Raw genomic sequence first — 7,101 nt, 5'->3', positions numbered from 1 at the left:
ACGGAGGCAGAAAACGCCACCTGGGCTGTGCCCAATGAGCACGGAGGCAGAAAACGCCCCCTGGGCTGTGCCCTATGAGCACGGAGGCAGAAAACGCCCTATGCAGCATCATGTGTATTTCTTCACGACAACAGCACTTGAGGAGGCCAAATAGTGTTGTCTCTCCTTGGCTAGACACACACAAAAGGAACTTTAGAGACGTAGGAGCCAGTCACACCATCTTTCCCTATACACAGTGACCTTATATGATTCCTGGCCATACAGTCTAGTCTGCATGTCTGCACGGAATCCAGCTTCCAATAGAACTGTTAGAATCAATCAGAAGCAATAAGCTTCATTATTCAAAGAACATTTCTTTAGATGACAAGAAAACAAACATACATAACAATCAGGACAAATAATTTTCATCAATTCTTACATTGGATTATAAAAATGTACCTGCATGTGTTCATTTACACAACAATGAATATGAATGTATTATATCCCATACTTCACATGTCTGTGTCTCCAGATGGAGAGTATTATAATAGGCCTACAGTGTATTATCTGTCATGTTTCTAGATGTAATATGTCACACTTGATTGCAGCATATGTCTAGCAGTGTCATAGCAGACATTGGCATAAACAGTGATCTTACGTTAGGCTGGTGGTTGAAGACATGATTCACCCTTGGCTATTGAGGTCAGATGCATCATCGGAAATAGAACAGCTAACACCAGAAAACTCAGAATATTTGGACAGTTATGAGAACATATTGTGTTGTTGGGTTACATATAATGCACTGTATGTCAAATACGTTACATGACCAAACGTATGTGGACACCTGCTTGTCGAACATCTCATTCCAAAGTTGTGGGCATTAATATGGATTTGGTCCCCCCTTTGCTGCTACAACAGCCTCCACTCTTCTGGGAAGGCTTTCCACGAGATGCTGAAACATTGCTGTTGGGGCTTGCTTCCATTCAGCCACAAGAGCATTAGTGAGGTCGGGCACTGATGTTGGGCAATTAGATCTGGCTCGCAGTCGGTATTCCAATTCATCCAAAAGGTGTTTGATGAGGTTGAGGTCAGGGTTCTGTGCAGGCCAGTCAAGTTCTTCCAGACCGATCTCGACAAACCATTTCTGCATGACCTTACTTTGTGCACGGGGGCATTGTCATGCTGAAACAGGAAAGGACCTTCCCCAAACTGTTGCCACAAAGTTGGAAGCACAGAATCATCTAGAATGTCATTATGCTGTAGTGTTACGATTTCCCTTCACTGGAACTAAGCCTGAACATTTAAAAACAGCCCCAGACCAATATTCCTCATCCACCAAACTTTAAAGTTGGCACTATGTATTGGGGCAGGTAGCGTTCTCCTGGCATTCACCAAACTCAGATTCGTCCGTCGGACTGCCAGATGGTAAATCGTGATTCATCACTCCAGAGAATGCGTTTCCACTGCTCCAGAGTCCAATGGCGGTGAGCTTTACACCACTCCAGCCAACTCTTGGCATTGCGCATGGTGATCATGTCCCTTGGACATGATCACAAGACAAGGGACACATGATCACCGCATGCGCCCAGCACCAATGCCCAAGGTGGGCTGGTGGCAGTGCGTGTCAAAGCTCACCCGCCATTAGGACTCTGAGCCAGTTGGAACACGCCCATTCCTCTGAGTGCATGAATCCCACCTTATTCCCCGTCTCAATCTTCACAGCCGTTACACCCAACACGACATTACCATCTTGCAGGATCCGACCCGGATTAAACGAATCTGAGTTTGGGAATGCCAGACGAGAACGCTACCTGCCCCAACATATGTTGCCCAACTTTAAAGGGTTTGTGGATGAGGAATATTGGTCTGGGGCTTTTGTTTTTAAAATGTCAGCTTAGTTCCAGTGAGGGAAAATCGTAACCCACTACAGCATAATGACGATTCTGTATTTATCTCTTGTTACTAGTACGCAGGGACCCTTTTGTGACACAAGATTCCATTGTGTCATCTACATTTTTCCACTCGGTAAAAAGTAAGTGTGAGCTAAACGAGATTTTATTGGCGCGGACTCTGGTACACTCTCCCTAATGTAATTATCAGCACTGACCCCCAATGCCCCCCGTGTGGCGACACCATATGCCAGTAACGGTCATGCCCAGAAAATGGTTTGGCAGGATCCCGGTCTTGGTGAGCCATACAAGTACAGCGTTATCAAAGTCGCCATGAGGATATTCTCCATGAGGCGCAGATCTGCGGCCACAGAACCCTGTCTTCCTCTCAAAACCTCATTCAAACCAAACCACATTCTTTGTACAGGTCCGGAAGGTACTCCACTGCGTGAGTAACCCGTACACGATATTTGCGATCATAAACAGGTGCCAGGCGGTGTCTGAGCTGGAGGACCTCAGTCTAATAGGAATGAGGCAAAAGACTTCCAGCCACACACAAATACCCCGACACTGCCGAGACTGGACCCTTTACGTCTTTAGCTCCTCCCTTGTCGTGGGCAGGCCCACATCAGTGCCCGCACCTCTACTAAGGCTGGCTTGTGGCTGAATAGGAAAGCAGCCCCAACCCAGCCAACTTGTTTTCAGCATTCTCGATGCTGGAAAAGCCCTTCCTCAGAAAGGACGTGGAGGCTGTTGTTAGCCCAGGCCAAAGGACCAAAAATCCATATTTAATGCCCACCAACTTAGGAAAGAGAGATGTTCGGAACAAAGCAGGTGTCCACCATACCGTAGTTTGGTCATGTTAACGTATTTGACCCAATACAGTGCCATTATATGTAAACAACAACCACAAGTATGTTCCTCATAAACTTGTCCCCAAAATTTCCTGAGTTTTCCTGGTGTTAGCTGTTCTATTTCGATTGTGCATCTGAACCTAAATCAAGCAAGGGGGTAAAATAATCATGTCTTCAACAACAATCATCACAAGAGCTCAGACAAACAGCATCCTAAATGGCTTCTATCCCTAGGCCGTTAAGCCACTGTTAAAGAACTAAACAACCGACTGCGCTCCTTCTCCCACAGACTATCCACACTGATTCTATGCCCATTCCCCACAGGTCTCTACCCACCTCCATTCATGAAACTGTCGTAAGATCTTACCTGTCCATTTATAAGCTGCGTCTATTGTATGCCATTGTTACTCCATGCCCTAGTATGACACTGTACATTTAGAACACATCCTGCTCACACAGCCTTGCGTCCAACTTCCAAACGTTTACTCCGTGACATATTGTTTTTATACCATCCTAAGAAACATCAGACATGAACCAGAAATAAAATACCAACTGAATGAGGGTCCCCTTGCTCTTTCAATCAAGGATCAAACACTTGTTCACTCTTCAACAGACTCTATACTTTGCGATCAAAGAAAATCCGAAAACTAACAACAAGTCTCCCACAGATGTTGAATCTAGTCTATTGGTGATAATTAATAGACATTTCATACGTGTTTCTAAAACATCACGTTGGTGTTTGTCCTGAATGATAGCCACGTATGCCCCAAGGTACCATTTGTTTTCATATGAACCCATAAGTCACCCATTAAATGTAAGAATTGGATGAATACAAAATTAGCTACCATTTATTTGTCTGATGGACAGTTCCTTAAGACACTAACAGGCTTACAGCACGGTCTAGGCAACTGTTTGATCGACTAATTTATTGCTTCTCAAGAGCGTTTATGTACGGCTCATGTTCTCTTACATGCATCTTCTAGAAAAAGAAAACAGCACTCAACCCTGCCCAAGTTGGTCAACTAACTGTCGTAACGACCTTCTGGGTGAACATGCCTTACTGAGTTGCTTCTCTTGAAAATGATTCCTAAACAGTTTCCCTATCTGGCAAAAAGCTGTACCAAAATTCCGCCGCTGAGCCAGAACCAATTGCAGTGGCAGCGACTGCATGAAGATGACTGTGCGCATGGGAAATAAATTTGCAATGTCGTTACTGTCTGCAGAACCTAGTGTGAGAGAGATGCAGCGCTATCTCTCAGAGATTGACAGGTCAGCTGGTTGTAATAGGGAAAGATGGTGTGCTACTATCTCCTGGCTCCTCACCCCGCTCTCTAAAGTTCCCTTGTTGGTCGATAGCGCTACGTTCTAGCCGCTAATAGAGATACGACCTGCCACAGAGGAAAGCAAACTATCGGCCTAATTGCTACAATCTGCTACACCTAACTACCATAGCCTATCATCACACTTGCTTCTGCCCAGCTCGAGAAGGAAATACAGAATACCACGAAACATTGATGCCTGCCCAACTAGAGGACAGACAAAACCGGCCAGTAGTTCTTGACACGACCGTCCGAACGCACCAATCCACGTTCGCACTTCAGTTGTACACTCAGGGAGCTCTGCGTCAAGGACAATAGCGCTGAGACGAGCCTGGAAGGCTGCTGGTATTTCTTCTGCCTCAGCGGGCTTGTTAAGGCCAGTGCTTGCTAAAGGCTATTGTGCCGTCACCAAGACCAATGCCCCCAGGTGGCGTTCTTTCTGCCTCCGGCACAACGGTCTGCTCCATTAGGGCATCGAAACGACCAAACCCACTGTCGCCCCGGCACCCGAGACGAGCGGCGGTTTTTATCACTTGCCTCACCGTGACTACTATTAGGGGCCACACCAGGCCCCAACCGCGTGTTTTCTTCCTCTGCGCTCTCGCCGAGGCGTTGGCCCTGGTTTCTGTTAGCCGCTCACAGACGAGGCCCAAGGTGATTGGATTTGTGCGACGTTTTTTCTGGTCACACGCCGACATGAGCCGGTTGCTCATACACTCGGCAGCGACCCGCTCTCTCACTCTGGGTAGGAGACGTGGTTTTCTGCCTCCGGTGGCTCATCAGAATTTGGTCAAGGGCACCGAAAGGTGCCCCAGGGGGCGTTTTTCTGCCTCCTGTGCCTCGACTCATTGGTGTCCAGCCAGCCCGGGGCTGGCGTTTTCTGCGTCCTCCGTGTGCTCAATTAAGGGCACCACTGTAGCATAGCCAGATCATTGACTGAGCGTCTGTCCCCAGTTTGCATCTTTCTGCCTTCCAATCCCGACGGATGGTCTCGCCATATGTAGACCAAACAAGGCACCCAAAGGAAGACGCGGACCCGCCGAATTCTCTCCTTCTGCCTCATCTTCCGCTGTGCCTCCAGTACCCTTTCTCTAACCAGGGCAAAAGCTCATCCCTGCACAATTGACCCTCCAGCGCGGGATTGACAATGCACCGAAGTTTCTCTTACTTGACCTCTCGCTCTCAATGTGATGATATCGCTGCGACAACAGACAGGCGCCACCATGACTGGCGAGGTCCGTTCTGCCGTCATTTGCCATCCGAATACCCCCGGACTAAATCCCATTGAGCGCCTACGGTGCTCATTACGGCACTCAAGGACCCAAAAATGGCCGTTTTGGTCTGCCTCCTCCTGGCGACCCTGTTGTGGACTCGCAATAGGCGACCCAGCGAAGCTCTGACGGCCCAATGAGAGACCATTCCGCGCGCCAGAAATTGTTCTATTTACTCGCCCCTCCCCGTTTCTCAATAAGGGCACGAAGAAAGGGCCCAGCGTGCAACTTTTTTCACGTTGCGCTCCGGGTGCTCATAGGCGCCTAACAGGGAACTTGCAGGTGCCTTGGTGGCAAGAGTGCCCCAGGGGCGTTTTCTGCCCCTCCGTGCTCCAATTAGTGTTGGTAACCATTTCACAGCGAAGAAACTGGCAAAAATCTGGGTGCAGTCCATTTGAGGAGAATGCACTGCAGTACGTAATTGCAGCTGGTGGCCTCTCTAAACCAATACCTTTGACCCACAAATTACTTGATTTTGACACCCCAACTTTGGGTATCCATGGAGCACGAGTCGTATTTTTCTATATTCTGTCTTTAGTCACCACCTCGTCTGTCTGACAAAATCTTGTGAACTTCGAGTGTTGTGCCGACTGTGTTGAACTCCCATTGATGGTGTCGTATATATCTATTGCCTGTATGCCACATGCGTTAAGCTTGCTGAAAAATAAACGCAGTTGACAGTGAGAAGACGTTTCTTCTTTAATGTTTCGTGGTCGCCGCTGAAGGTTCTCTGCCCTCAGTGTTATATGGTGCGGCCGTTTTACTGCCCTACCCCAATAGACGTTAGTTTCGTCACACTGTAAACGAGAGCAAACAATCACATAGATACGGCGAACACATGTGTGGCGTCGATCGTTTCCTGCAGCTGAAGAATGCTCATATAATAGATCCCAGAAATATTTCCCATGGAACAGCACTCATATATCTCAAAAAATGTAACACACCGAAGTCCCCACCCATTAATGTTACATTCCCTGGTTAAATTGAGCAAATTTCTCCTTTGCTAAGGCAATTATCCATAGGTCCGCCCAACACTTTCTGACCCCTGCCTATCCGTCTTGCCCAATAGGGCACAGTCCCAAAAAAGGTCTGCGGTTTTCGTGCCCTCCGTTGCTCATAAGGCAACCAGCCAAGGAAAGGGCCAGGTTTTTCCTCCCAAGTGTGGGCCTCCATAAGCTGTGGCATATTAATGGAGCTGAATTGATTATAATTAGCGATGCTCATTACACAGGGTTCAGTTATTTGGCAGTTGTATGGAGGCGGGGTAAGGTACTGTCCTTCCCCGAACACCGTTGTAGAGTAAGTTCATTTCTAAGTCTTTTGGACCCACCGGTGCCGCCGGAGAGAATATGAAACCCTCAATATTATGTTTCCTTTTGGGCTGGCGGCCTCCGAACGAGCTCCCCACCCCGCTGAGGTGGACCTGGATCCCGAAGGCTGGTTTTTCCTGCCCTCCGGTGCCCGTGCTCGTCACCATTGCATTGTAAATGCCATATTGAAGTGTTTCAATTTACTTATTTCCTGTCTTTTGAACTAATCGAGTAAAAAAGTTGATATTTATTTTGCCATGGTTCTTTTTGTTTCTGTGTGTAGTGTACAAGTCGGGAGTTGGTAACTGACGTCTCCTCAGAAGAACTCTTTCAGGGCCATTTTCTGCAATACCTATTTTCCCGATGACTCATGTCATTAGTGCATTCAACAACATGTGCCCACTGACATTTTAAGAAGGACCCTGTCTATAGGTTCATTTAAAGATCACCACTTTATTTTAAGAGAACTATCGACCAAA

The 7,101-nt window shown here is 47.4% G+C and overlaps 1 protein-coding gene across 1 annotated transcript in view; it reads right to left on the bottom strand.

Moving 5' to 3' along the window:
- The window catches only part of LOC112072152 (neurexin-1a-beta-like), a 58,625-nt gene that overhangs the window by 294 nt on the left and 51,230 nt on the right, over positions 1-7,101 (bottom strand). The gene's annotated exons all lie outside the window — the stretch shown is intronic.

The sequence above is a fragment of the Salvelinus sp. IW2-2015 genome, unplaced genomic scaffold (genome assembly GCF_002910315.2).
Source record: "Salvelinus sp. IW2-2015 unplaced genomic scaffold, ASM291031v2 Un_scaffold1837, whole genome shotgun sequence".
Taxonomy (NCBI): domain Eukaryota; kingdom Metazoa; phylum Chordata; class Actinopteri; order Salmoniformes; family Salmonidae; genus Salvelinus; species Salvelinus sp. IW2-2015.
The sequence above is the reverse complement of the archived record's forward strand: the minus strand, read 5'-3'. Positions and strand labels throughout refer to the sequence as shown.